The sequence below is a fragment of the Amphiura filiformis genome, chromosome 12 (assembly GCF_039555335.1).
Source record: "Amphiura filiformis chromosome 12, Afil_fr2py, whole genome shotgun sequence".
In the NCBI taxonomy this organism is placed as follows: Eukaryota; Metazoa; Echinodermata; class Ophiuroidea; order Amphilepidida; family Amphiuridae; genus Amphiura; species Amphiura filiformis.
Window position 1 is genome coordinate 28,534,836 of NC_092639.1, and position 15,160 is coordinate 28,549,995.

At 34.7% G+C, this 15,160-nt stretch overlaps 1 pseudogene; it reads right to left on the reverse strand.

Annotated features, from left to right (window-relative positions):
- The window catches only part of LOC140166013 (kelch-like protein 38), a 44,126-nt pseudogene that overhangs the window by 24,707 nt on the left and 4,259 nt on the right, over positions 1–15,160 (reverse strand).

Genomic DNA, 15,160 nt, shown 5'->3' on the forward strand with positions numbered 1-15,160 from the left:
GATATCAAACGATTGATGTCTTCAGCAGATAGTAAATGGTTGCTGTCTTCAGTAGATAGTAAAGGGTTGCTATCTTCAGTAGATAACAAAGATTTGCTGTCCTATGCAGTAGATAATGGTTTTATCTTTATTAGCTGGCATATTATTATCTTCAGTAGATAACGTAATTGTTGTCTTCAGTAGATAGCAGAGGGTTGTTGTCTTCAGTAGCTAGCAAAGAAGCTATCTTTAGTACTAGTAGATAACGTAGTTGCTTTCTTTAGTAGATAGGCAAAGGGTCATTGAAATACCTTTTTCAGTATATATGCCTATTTAACCAGCAAACACACAAATGTTTTTAAAATGTAAACAGGTTTTGGTTTGGTTAAAGGGTTGCTGTCTTCAGCAGATAGCAAAGGGTTGTTATCTCAAGTACATAGAAAAGGTTTGCCATCTTCAGTAGATAGCAAACGATTGCTGTACTCAGTAGATAGCAAATGGTTGTCATCATGCATCAGTAGCTAGTAAATGGTAGCTGTCTTCAGTATTAAGGCAAAGCATTATGTTCACTACATAGTACTAGTAGTCATCTTCAGTAGATAGCAAATGGTTGCTGTCTTCAGTAGATAGCAAGGTTACAATCCTCAGTAGATAGCAAAAAGGTTGCTAGCTTCAGTAGATAGCAAATGGTTCCCATCTTCAGTATAAAGCAAAGCATTGTTAATTTTTTGTTATCTTCATAGTAGGCCTAGTTGTCTTCAGCAGATAGCAAATTTTTGTCGTCTTCAGTAGCAAAGGATTGCTAGCTTCAGTACATAACAAAGAAATGCTGTCTTCAAGTTCATGCGATAGAAAAGGGTTGTTATCTTCAGTAGATAGCAAAGGATTACCATCTTCAATAGATAACATAGTTGTTGTCTTCAGTAGACAGCAGATAGTAAAATGGTTGAAATCTTCCGTACATAGCAATGGTTTATTATCTTCAGTTGTTAGCTTATGGTTGCTGTCTTCAAGAGAGAGCAAGGTTACTTATATTTTTCAGCTCAAAATGTTGTTATTTTCAGTGGATGCAAAAACAGTTTGCTATCTTTGGAATATTCCAAATTAAATTATACATGTTATTGTTAGTAAAGCTAAGTTTCTCACAACATCAAACGGAAGTTAACCATCGCATGTCATCTATAGCTTTTTCATCCACATTGGCTTGATATAAATATGCTGTGATAGGTCCCACGGTAAGTAATGTATATAGAGCTTGTTCATGTTCACATGGTTAAACCTTACTCGCGGGACCGTGTGTGTGTGTGTTAAACATTGCCAATGAAACATTTAAAAGGACGAAATTTACAAATTTCCATTATTTCAAATCAACAAAATACAAAATGCAAAATGATAATGTGATTCTATCGAGATCAATTTTGAACAAGTTTGTAGGCCTATTATTTGCCGTTTATGATTAGTTTTGTAATATAGTAAGAATGACAGGCAAAGCATTAAGCTATGACTCATCTTCAATGGCGACGTAAACAAGCTAGTCTCTGTATATATACCCAATGGTGTATCTCCTCACTGTGTTTTTATTTCGCTAGTTCGTCTTGGCTGCCCACGTGCTTAGAGCCACGTCACATCGTGGTTAACTACATGTACCATTGTGTTATATAGTAGACAATAACATTGAACTTCTGGTATCAAATTTGAAAAGATGTCAAGAGGGCAAAGTCATTATCCCAAACGTGTCATAATAAATTACCGGGCTACATACATGCCATACATTAACCTTAATAACAACTATCAGCGATTCTCTCAAACAGAAATCGGGGGGAAAAATAAGAATACAATTTTTGTATAGTAGGCTTATAAGTACTAACACACTTTGCAGGTGAAAATATCGAAAGCTAGCAAGGATATAATTAACAATTTGGATGCTTTTGTTCTAACGGACACTTACAGAAACACGCAATTAAATCGACGAAAATTATTGCCTTTTCTACAAATTCCCAACATTTTTAACGCTTCCCGGTCACGAATGTCTGATAGTGCATTTAACCTATTATTAATTCCGTATAGTGTCACATAAATGTTGAAAACATTTCATTATTAATAAAAGTCACAGCTGCAAACTCATGATCCATTAATACGCGTCAAAATAATAACACCACTCCACATAATTTTAATTTACATCACTTTAAACGCACACTGTGGGAAAGTCACTTTTTGATACATATCATAAATCGAAAATAGGCCTATCAAAATATCGAAGTTAACAAGTCAACATGACGAAAGAAAACATAACGCCAGACATGTGCAAATACGCATGCTTCCAACTTATATGCATCTGAATGTCGACAGAGAACAATATGTTGAAAAGTCTTTGTAAGTTATTGTTTTTTTGTTCAGACGAAGTCATGATTGTTTTATTGTAATGTAAATTATGTAAACAATTCCAAGCCAAAATGATCCATTCCGTGTGACGGCAATCACGCTTATAATTTTATCAGTATGCGAACATTTTATTTAGGTCTCAATGTATTTCAGGAATCCAGGTTATTATCGTTCGGAGTTCAACAGCTTGCGTTCGTATTACCACCAGACCAGAAATATTTTAATAGTTCTGGTATGATCTCAAAAGATCGTGCATGCACTAAAATAATGATGATATTTTGATTAAATTATATAAGCTATTATATTTAAGAGAGCGTGACTAGAGATGGCCATATAAATAAGGAGACATAATATATAGAGAGAGAAGGAGAGAGGGAGAATTAGAGAGAGGGAGAATTAGAGAGGGGGTCGACAGAGACACATTTAAAGGAGAGCATAATGTTCTCACAAAATGAGAAGGGGCATATCTTTATTTTTGAGTTATGGCCAGATTTATAATCTTTGGATTTAAAATGATATAACTTCCCTCACTTGGTGTTCAAAAATCGATATTTCAAAGAAGAATTTGTTTTCTATTGTTTTCTGGCATATTCAAGGAACCCTATCTCCTTTTCTTCCCTGGCCACTTTCCGCTATTTTGTGAGAACAGGTCTCAATTTGTATTTTGTATACCATAAATAATATACACGACAAGAAAACCCTAATATCGGCGACATATTTAATTTTTAATACATTAATGCATGCATACATTTCTACTAACTACGTTATTACGTAAAACGATATTTGGATGTCTATCAACTTCACCCACACTTACCAAAACACGACAAGTTGATACAATAACTCTATGGTACGGATTCCATTAGAAATGTCATTGAGAGCATTGCGATGTGGAAAACTGGTCCATTAAGTGTTTCCATGGTAACAGGCGACGCGGTGTTAACCTATATTAACATGATTAAATAAAATCCAATACAAGAAGTTTAATAAATGTGTAGGCCTAAAAACTGTTTATATAATGATCACAAATTAATTCTCTGTCGGATTTCGTGGTTCAAGAAATCGAACATGAAAAATCAAAAACACGATTGTATTCATGATTATGTATGTTTGTGATTGTCGCAATAAAACCGATTGAGTCAGATTGACAGAGCATAACTAAAATACACATAAAATATCAATAAAATACTGAAACAACCGGAAACAATTTTTCCATTAAGGATGCTTGGCTGTCACACACACCACTCCACGCCATACATAAATTCTGCCAGTCACATTTCCCCAATATGAACTTTTTTAAAAGTAAAATTTCAATTTTAATTTTACTTCATTAAAGTTTGGCGGAGGCGGGGTTCGAACTCACGGCGGCGGCGGACTGCTTTGGATACACTATGAACCCAGCGCCTTAGACCACTCGGCCATTTGTCTTCTTGGAATTCATTTGAAACTTATTTGAAGGTATAATCGCAACTTCAACATAGGCCTACCACGTGACAAGCAAAGGCAGAAAACGTACCATATTTTGGAATTTTATTTGCCTAAAAACATTTATGTGTATTATTAGCGCTCAATTAAGTTAACTGCGTGTTTTATACAAAAAAATCCAATAATAAACAGTGATAACTGGGCGTCTGTATGGACAATACATTATATCGATTTTGACACGTGCTTGTGTCTCAGTACATTTCCATGGTCAGTAAAATACTATAGAGGAAAACCTACCATTTTCTTGTATCACGTTCGATGTTTTATCAATTACATAAAAATTCCATTTTAGACCCCAAATGTTTTTTCAGGAAATAAAAGATTAGATTACCATAAAAACGAAACAGTAATCTTTTGCCGGGTCTAATGTAATATTCACATAGGATTTTCAACGTTTTTTCTATCCTTATTTTGCTCAATTAAAAAAATATTTTGGCGTATATAAAATTGAAATAAAATTCTCTGCTTCTTAAACGACATCAAATGTGCCACAATTGGGTATCACGAATCGTTATATATGATGTGCAGTTAATATTCATATTTTCTTTTATGCAGAGGATGCTTCAGTTTTGACAGGAAAAATATTTTCTTGAAAACCCTCTCACTCGGTTATTTTAAAAGGTAACCACGCTTCCCTAGAATGTGCAATAAATTAGCATTAAAATTTTTCTTATTCTAACAGCAAGCGTTTCTAGAATGTATTTTGGCGAAATGTGGTGTGGCTGTCACATTAAGTACTCCAGATCCAGGTATATACGTTTACATGGGGCTATTCCAGTTGAAATCCATACACCCCATATGGAAGATATAACCTTAATCATTCACACAGGGAGTGTGAATTTCAAATGGGGTAACCTGAATGGGTGACTCCATTTGAAATCTATAACCTCTGTGTAGGATATAAAGGCCATGTCTTCCATAGGAGGTGTAAGGATTTCAATTGCTGTTCAACTGATTTTCAAGTTCAATTTCTAGCGATGAGCGTCCGGGATGAGCGATCGACTGCTTTTTTGACCAATCATATGGCTCGTACAAAAAGCATACACGTCTAACGATCTTTCCCAATAAATCTCTCATTCGATGAGGGATCGAGCTCTGCTTCACTGCTTGACCATCCAAATGGATCGTACTATAAGCACAGTATATATATTGAGCCATCTCATTGGAGGATTATCAACTTATATTATGTCTTCTCATCGCCAGCGATTGAACAAATATCTCACATAAATGTAAGAGCTATGTCATAGCTGTCATATTTTTGTCAGTTCAACATCCTTCAGCAATCATTTCACATACCAAATTACAGTAATAACATGTCCAACCACAAATGATGAAGCAAATGAATCGAGTATGTACAATTCTCTTTCACTGACAATTGCCATATGATCATCATATATCTCACCAGTGACGACAGATGACGGAATGAAGCCTCTCAGTTTTCTCTACATATTTGGGTTAGCATCAATCCATGCAATGACTCACTACAAAATAATTGTGCAGCAGCGATTCATATGCTTATTTACACTCACAATATCTATTTTTGTGACAAGCATGTTCAATACGCCTACAAATATGAAGATGTGTTAGCATCAACATGATCAACAGAAACTTAAATGAATTAATCCAGAAAATTATAGGATTATGCTTTGAAGTATAATCAATATTTCTTGGAATAGATAGAAGTGTCATCATGAGAATTGACAAGATACACGAATCACCTTAGGGTCCCTATGGCGTCGACACGGTGACACGCTTTGACCTCAAATGCACTTATACCTGGATGCACTTTTTGCCCCCGGGCCGGAAGGGTTTTCAAAATAATTTGTCTAACAAAAATGATCTAGGGCGGGGAAAAAGGTGATCAACCGACTCAACTCTAAGCATGCTAAGCACAAGGCACTCCTCAATTTCTTACTTCACTAAAGCCTCCAGCGAATTAAATAACCATGTTATTTTCAGACCAAATTCAGCCCAAAGGGCACTTGGACAAAATTGTTTTAAGGTTGGCATGGTTTGTATAAAACAAAAACATGCAATTCTGCATTGCGGGCAAGGTTGCATATTTTGGTGAATATAATACATCACATCTATAGCTTTCCCGTGGGGGACGTTTTCATTTATCGTTGTACTAGTCGTTACCATTGTCATGTCATCTAATCATCATCACCGTCGTTGTCGACATCGTCGTTGTCATCATCACCATCATCATAATCTTCATTATCATCGTAAATAATATCATCATCATCAGCTCCATCATCATCACCATCAACTATTTTCATAATTTTCACCCCAAACATCATAATAATCATCATCACCATCATCAAAGTTGTCGTAACCATCATCATCATCATCATCTTCACAACACGCACCACCCCGCCTCCATATTGTTATCCATCTCATCATCACCATCATCATAATCTTCATCATCCTAAATAATACCATTATCATCATCATCATCAGCTCCATCATCATCACCATCAACTATTTTCATCATTTTCACCCCAATCATAATAATCATCACCATCATCAAAGTTGTCGTAACCATCATCATCATTATCATCATCTTCACAACACGCACCAGCCCTCCTCCATATTGTTATCCATCTCATCATCACCATCATCATAATCTTCATCATCCCAGGTGGTGTATGACGTGCAGTCCCTAAATTCAGTAAATTTTCATCGTCAACCGTGTAATTGAATGGGATTATTTTGAAATTTTAAAACGCTTGAAATATCACAAACAAATAGGCCTATGTTGATAAATAATATAAATACAAGCTAAAACCGTTGGGGTTCGATAATGAACCCCACAAAACTAACCGAGTATGTGGAAAATGCCATACGGCCGGGCGGTTTCACGAGTTGCCGGCGCGATCATGTCATCCGCCGCCTGCATCATCCTAAATAATAACATTATGATCATCATCATCAGCTCCATCATCATCAGCTCCATCATCATCACCATCAACTATTTTCATCATTTTCACCCCAAACATCATAATAATCATCACCATCAAAGTTGCCGTAACCATCATCATCATTATCATCATCTTCGCAACACCCACCAGCCCTCCTCCATATTGTTATCCATCTCATCATCATCATAATCTTCATCATCCTAAATAATACCATTACCGTCATCATCATCAGCTACATCATCATCACCATCAACTATTTTCATCATTTTCACCCCAAACATCATAATAATCATCACCATCATCAAAGTTGTCGTAACCATCATCATCATTATCATCATCTTCCAAACACGCACCAGCCCTCCTCCATGTTGTTATCCATCTCATCATCACCATCATCATAATCTTCATCATCCTAAATAATACCATCATCAGCTCCATCATCATCACCATCAACCATTTTCATCATTTTCACCCCAAACATAATAAGCATCACCATCATCAAAGTTGTCGCAACCATCATCATCATTATCAACATTATCATCATCTTTACAACACCCACAACTTCCTCCTCCATATTGTCATCCTTCTCATCATCATTAGCATCATCACCATCATCATAATCACCAACATCATCATCACCATCATCATCATCATCGTCGTCGTCGTCATCATCGTCATCATCATCAGCAGCATCATCACCATCATCATCATCATCACCATCATCATCACCATTCACCACCATATCATCAACATCATTCATGACATTATCACCATCATCATAATCATCATCATCATCAACATAATTCATGACATTATCACCAACACCACCACCATTAACACTATAATCGTTACCGACGTATTATGGTCATCATCGATTTATAGTCAATTATCATTATCGTTATTACCATCGTGCAATGTTCAAAACACATGGTACCATACTTTATAGTATTAGCAACCCCCGGAATCGGTAAGTCTACTTCAGTGTTACATAGATACAAAATTCAAACTATTAATTATAAGTGGACAAGAATAAGCCCATCAACATAATAATATGTACGGGGTTTCGATTGAAAAGTGCTCATGGTTCAACAATGTATACCCAGCAAACACAAAAAAATGTTTTTAAAACGTTTATTCAGAATGTTTTAATAACGTTTAAATGTCTTCAGTAGATTCAGTAGTCGCTTTCTTCAGTAGATAGCAAGGGGACATTGTCTTTCTGTGAAAATTTTTTTCAGTATGTATTACCTAACTAGCAAACACAGAAATGTTTTTAAAATGTTTAACAAACAGGTTTTGGTTTGGTTAAAGGGTTGCTGTCTTCAGCAGATAGCAAAACGTTACTGTCTTCAGTAGATAGCAAAGGGTTGCTAATAGCAAAGGGATACGTTTTTACGCGTGATTGTAAAATATTTTGGGCAAACATTTTTGCAAAATATTTAATCAACAGTTAAATAACATTCTGTTAAAATGTTTTGCATCACGTTTTCAAAAATGTTTTATGAATGTTATTAAAACGATTATATAACCCGGCATTTAAACCTTTTCTTTAAAACATTGCTGGGTATTCTATTTGTATTGAATTGAACGTTTCTTGAATTGAATATAAATTAATTAAAATTATTTAATATTTTTATTAAATACACCCCTGGCATTTATACATATACATGTAGCTCCACAAAATGTCATTACTTAGGAAAGATATGGCTACATAGCTCTTCTTAATTAATATCCCACAACCCACAGTGATCTAATTACGAACAACCAATTTTTCATACCTGGAAGCATTTCACGCTTTACTGAAATCAATTCAATAAAATATAAATAATAGCATTAACTAATAACAAAGCCACAATATATGACAGAGTTATCCAATTAGTCCACCAAGTCCATTATTCTAGCGTAACCATTTCGTCCATGATAACAGACCGAGTCATGTGATGAGTCACTTGGTCACGTGATCAAGCGTAAGGGGTTCCCCGATGTCAATAAGGTTAATGGAGTTCTGATTCTGACTATAGATCACAATATACAGAGCTATAAAAGTAATCAAGGGTTGATTGATTTTCCTCACACTATGGACCACATTGGCCTCATCCCAATGGCATAGTTTAATAACCTCAATTGAATAATCATAGTACAGAATTTGACCTCAAGTTGCAGAGGATAAGTTTTTGTACCCAAATTTTCAAAGGTCATTCAATGAATGTGCAAATGTATTGGGCTAAAAGAACTGTGCCCTGATTGCTGAGCATGTTGTGAATCTTAGTGTCATTTCCAGACGTTTCGAAGTAACATTTTATATCAGTGTTCACGGGAATAGAACTAAACAAAGGAATACGAAAATACTAAAGTACACATGACCTAAATGTTTTAGTGGGTATTTAAATAAAATATTTTAGCAACGATCATTTTAATACATCATGATCATCAGCCATTTTCAACCCATGCACTACAAGATGAAGGCACGTGACACCACATTGATCTATCTTGTGCTTTCCTCATCCAGGTTTATTACATCAAGAAACAGCTGTATTTCATCTCCCCATCTGCCTTGTCTTCCTGCATTTCTTGAACCATTTCTAGGTAGGCCTAACATGAGTTTTGTCAACGGCCATGTTTGCTATATAAGTATAAAGGGTCACATTCACTTAGAAGTTAACCAATTTAGTAATTTACCGTCACCTTCCTTGAAGCCTGTTTGTGTATTCACGAAGGAGCGTTTAGCAGAGCAACAAAATAATCTTAATGAGGACACACCATTAGAATTCAATGCGAGTAAATGCGACATACTAAGGCCCTAATGAATATAACAATTGTACTTTTCTTCAGTCTTGTAGTGATGTTTGTAGGAAGGTATAGTAAGTCATAAAACAAAACATAATTAAAACATTTCTTTCTAAATTAATTTCAAACATTATACATTGTTTATTTATGGGATTTCAATGCGCACAAAACGTGCTTTATCTTATGAAAAACAAAATAAGTCGTGACTCTATAACCAACAAGTCATGAATCAGCAACAAATATATAATCATGTCATAATATAAAACGTTTAGAACTTTTCTAAATAAACAAATGTACACAAATACTTAACATTCAAACTCCAATGGACATGACAGACGTGATTTAAAATCAAAGAAGCGAACTGTTCGACTAAAGATACATGTAAATCAAGCATGTCAGACTAAATCATGATCAGCTGATCGCATTCAGTATACATGACGGTCATTAAAATGTCATGGCCATTGGCCAACTCCATTAAACACCTATACTTAAATTAATCAAATTAATATACGTCTACATACACCTTAACCAAGTCAGTGAAATGAAACCAAAATGAAATGACCTAAGGCAAAAACAAACAAAAAATACTAAAGAATCTTATTTTGCTGTTTTCAAAAACAAAATGTATAATCATTAGTTCGACTTGGGGTTGAGAATGATCACTCAGCTAACCCTCGATCGACAAGTTCTCAATTCAGTGCCATTAAAATGTCACTTACGACTCATCAGCAAAACAAATTTCACTGCAAACCGATGAAACCCACAGCCGATAATGATTATTGTCGGTAACACACATATAATTCAAAGGGAAAGGTGGCAAATCACGGCATTAACGATATAGCGATATTATATATCACTGTCCGCGCATCATCTGTACACAATTAACCTACCTTTAAAGTACGTAATAGTGCACACACAAAGCGTGGGTGTGTGTATATTAAACTCCTCGTTTTGCTCTCATTTATAAAATATGCCAACTCACGTTTATTTTCAACAATCAAAATAAACAGATTTGCTTCATATTCATCATATCAAAATGACTTAGTGATGCGAATAACACGGTATACGGCTTTGTATGGCATAAAAGAGTTTGCTGTTTCATCTGCTATCTACTGAAGATAACACACACCTTCCTTCCTGATTTGCGTTCATATGCACAATCTGATGTCAAGCGTGCGGTCACATTTTTACAGTGTACGCATCCCACATGCTTTCATCTCAAGAATTATTGTATACATAATTATTTTGTCATCAACCTCTCCTGTGTTAATGTGGTAATCCTAGTTGTCGGGTCTCCCGCGACCTAATATTCCAATTTCAACACCGATGCATTGCTTGTTGACAACATTACGTGTTTTTCGTCAAATTCTTGATCACACCATGGTTAGTAACCTCTCCCGCATGCTGTGTTAATGCAGTTCACAAATATATGCATCCTGTGGAACCGATTTCTGCATATGTGGAGACTACAGCTTATACGATGATGTACGTCTTCTGCCATAAATATAATCTCGTTGAGCCAGGAGGCTATGATAGACTTGAATCGCATGCCGTGTTAATACAATTTGAGGTTGAATGCATGTGTCAAAGTCTATTCGTATGATGATGTTGCTAGACTCCATTGCAGTCTCACGGTTAGCTTTTATTCAGTATAATTTTTATAACGTGACCGACCACCCAAACCAACCTGGGTATGAGTTTAATGATGCTACACGCTTCTCTATAATTCTCAACATGATACAATCACTGAGTTCTTTAGGGTGCACATAAGTCAAAGGCACTGTCATTGATTTTGGGTTCTGTAAACATCCTAGGCAATTCAGAAATAGCATCTTTATCATTTAAATGTGTTCGTATGTTTCATCAGGCCCCTACTCAGCTCCGTTTAGTGTTTAGTCGAATATTTGAAATATTTTTGCAAAGCCAAAACGTATTCAACATTTTAATATGTATAAAACCAGTGAACGATTTGCGAGGTTTACATTAGGCCTATCTATTATATCGCGCTTTATTTAATCTGCTTTAAACTCGACGTGTTACCGTGTTACCAATTTTTATCAACTATATCGGGTGTTTTTCCCGGGTGTTATTATTAAAATCCTATTCCTATACATGTAAGCTCCAATAAACCTATACCTTATTTTGATTTGGGACCTTTATAAGTGACTTATGATAATTTTGATCATTTTAGCACATTCTCCCAACACCACACTGTCGTAAGCCAAAGGGAAAATATAGCTTGTTTTATACTGTGTATTAAATGCTTCTTTTATGTTTTGATAACCCTTTAACCACTGTTAACACGAGCCATACAGGAAGCAGTCACATAACAAACAACCTAATATATAGCCTATCGAGGAAGTACCGTCTACCAAGCATTACATTGTCACTCCAATTTGTGATATCATCTGGCACATTGTTTTCCTCATTTTTATTTATTCATATCAGTCGCGTCAATCCGTCTTGAAAAGTGGGGGGTGGGGGGGTGCTAAATTGGCCTAAATTTTCAAAAAGAGAAAATAGGCTAAAAAGAAATCAAAATGACTCACAAAAATATCATTTTCTTCACTTCACATTTTTCTCATTTATTTTTGCTTTCTCCCTCATATTCTGTCTTTATTCTTCCCCTCGTTCTTCTTTTTTTCCTTCTTTGCTTGACTTCCTTTCCTTCACTTTTGTTTCGTCCTTTTGTTTTTCATTCATTCTTCCTTCTTTTTTTATTCAATCCTTTCTTTTTACCTCCCTCTCTATCTGTCTGTCTATCTGATGTTCTTTCTTTCTGTCAGTCAGTCTGTCTGTCTAGCTATGTGGAAATTGTATAATAAAACATGAATAAACACTTTTTTGTAATCATTCACTGTATAAAAACATCTGACAACACTTAATAAACACTAAAACACGTTTATTTCTTATTTTACACGTAGGCCTATACATGTAAAAGTATATGGCTTGGCATACGATTAACATAGGGTAGCACGTTTATAGAATAGAGGTATTTGTGATAAAAAATATAAACACTCCAACACGTTTATATCACCGATATAAACATGCTACTAATCCATCAATAAATCCTTCTATAAACGTGTTTATAGTGTTAATCATATGCAATGCTTCCTATACTTTTACGTGTAGAATATAAATATAAACGCGTTTTAGTGTTTATTAAGTGTTATCCGTTGTTTTTTTAGTGTTCGTTTTGTACTTCTTTAGTCATAATTTTGAGTGAAAACATTGAAAAATGCCTTTTCTAACATCATGCGTCAGATTCGAAAGTATGGCATGCAATCTCTTAAATTTCGTGGAATATTAAAGTAAGCAAAGTTGGGTAACCCAACGTGTGGCAACCAAATTTTTGTGGATTTTATAATACATGCTCTTTGAACTCTTTCACTTGGAATCCATCACCGCCTCCGCCTCCACACGTGCCCTGTTTCTTGTTTCCCGTTAAACGAAATTCAAACTATCACTTTGTAGATTTTCAATACCACACTGATCTTCATGTTCCCCGCCGCCAGCGGGTAACATAAACAAATAAGACGATAAACATAATAGAGAGGATTCTTTTATATACTTACAAAATAAAACATGACATACTTAGACGGTTTCATATTGCCTTTTTCACCCCTCAGTGCCAATTTATTTTAATTGTGAACAACACTGCCAACTTGGAAGAAGGATCTAATTTATTATATACTCTTCGTTGATCTTGCTTTCACCAAAATAACAATGACATAAACTTGCATGGTTGGTCCGCCGTCTGGAACTTACCCGCGTGAATTCGATTTTTTCTTTTCATTTATTAATTCTTTTACATTTTTTTTCGTCTACCAGGTTCATAAGTTTAATAATTATATTATTATTTACTTATTGCTATGACTATTGATATTTTCGCACACAAGCATTGTTGTTAGCATTATTGAACCATTTCAATTTTGATTTTTGCACGATTATATACAATTTATTAATATTATCAGAATTATCACTATCAGATTTATTAATATTATGCAGACCTACATTGTATCACAAACGTGTTATGCATGGTGTTCAATGCTTGAGATATAAAAAGTTGTTTCTTGGTTGATGTTTAGCTTTCAAGAAAAAGTTTGAAAATTTTATAGACGTATAAAAATGATATTTATAAACCAATCATTCGGTCACCTATGGTCACCTTTCTTTGCAACTAATGACAATAAGCTCACTGACCTTCACGCGGATCCTACATGATAATAGCCATTATCATTTATCATGTCTACAATCAAAGAAGTTCAATAGTTTAACATGCTATCGGTTTTCCCACTATAAATCCCAAAATGTATCTATTTATGTAGCCATGGCAAAAAAATATATATTTTTAAGGGATCTGGAATGAGCGTTTTGAGCGTTTCGACAGTATTTTTGTGGGACATGAGAGCAGATCAGAGTCATCAGACATATCGAATTGCATTCTGAATAATACGAAGAATGTCTTTCTGATATCAAATAATTTTCATTTTTTGAAATTCACGATATTTTTCACATTTTTGATATATACCAGTCCTCGAAGTGACTAATGACATATTCGTAAAGCGTATGTAGTTGGGAGGAAAAACCGACGATCAATTGAAAATTTTGGCCGTTCATATTGAAGATATGGATTTTTTTTTTTTTTTTTCCAAAAAACTAATTTTTTTTGGTGTTTTTTTAAAAAAATCCATATCTTTAATACGAATGGTCAAAATTTTCAATTGATCGTCGGCTTTTCATCCCACCTACATACACCTGAAGTATAAATCATCAGATTTATAAAGTTTACTTCGAGTACTGTTAAGGGGGTACTACACCCATTGATTTTTTTTTGCATTTTTTGCATTTTGTGAAGAAATTACAAAAAAAAATTGGACAAAGTGGTATGCAAAATGAAGGGGCAAATCTTCTCGTTTTATTGGTGGTATCGGTATCAATGTAGCTTACATGCTTTTACAGATAGAAGCCAAAAGGAGGTACATCACTGATGATTTAAATTCACTTCATTTTGGAAAGCTTACTATCAACGGATTTCGTTAAAATTTTGGATATGTGTTGCTAACACATTAGGGAAATAAAGTTGATATGTAAAATGGGAATAAGTGGTTCCTGATTTCTTTTATGACTTCATGAACTTGGTGCTCCACAACTATCAAAAAAGGAACTGGTTAAAATGCTTCTATTTTCAATGTTGAGCTATATTTTGTATTTTTAACTTGCGACATTATTGCACTGAAACTTAATTAAGCCATAGGTAACAGGTTACAACAACCATACTACAGCAATGATGAAAAAATTGTATTTCTTGTCACCTATACAACCATATTGGGTAGTTTTCCGTAAGCTTAACGTTTGTGATTTTGGTAACTATTTTATATTTATTTGTGAAATCCGTCTCAACTAGGCATTCTAAATTGTACTCACCATTTACATCCCAAGGTATATTAGTATATCCACCATGCACTTCTCGATATATATCCAGTTAAAGACAGAATATCAAAATTATGCCTCATATGATATCACAGACTCTCACATGTGTATTCAAAATTGATGCTTAAATTTGACCTGAACCAATTGACCTATAACCTGACATACGGTGACCTAAT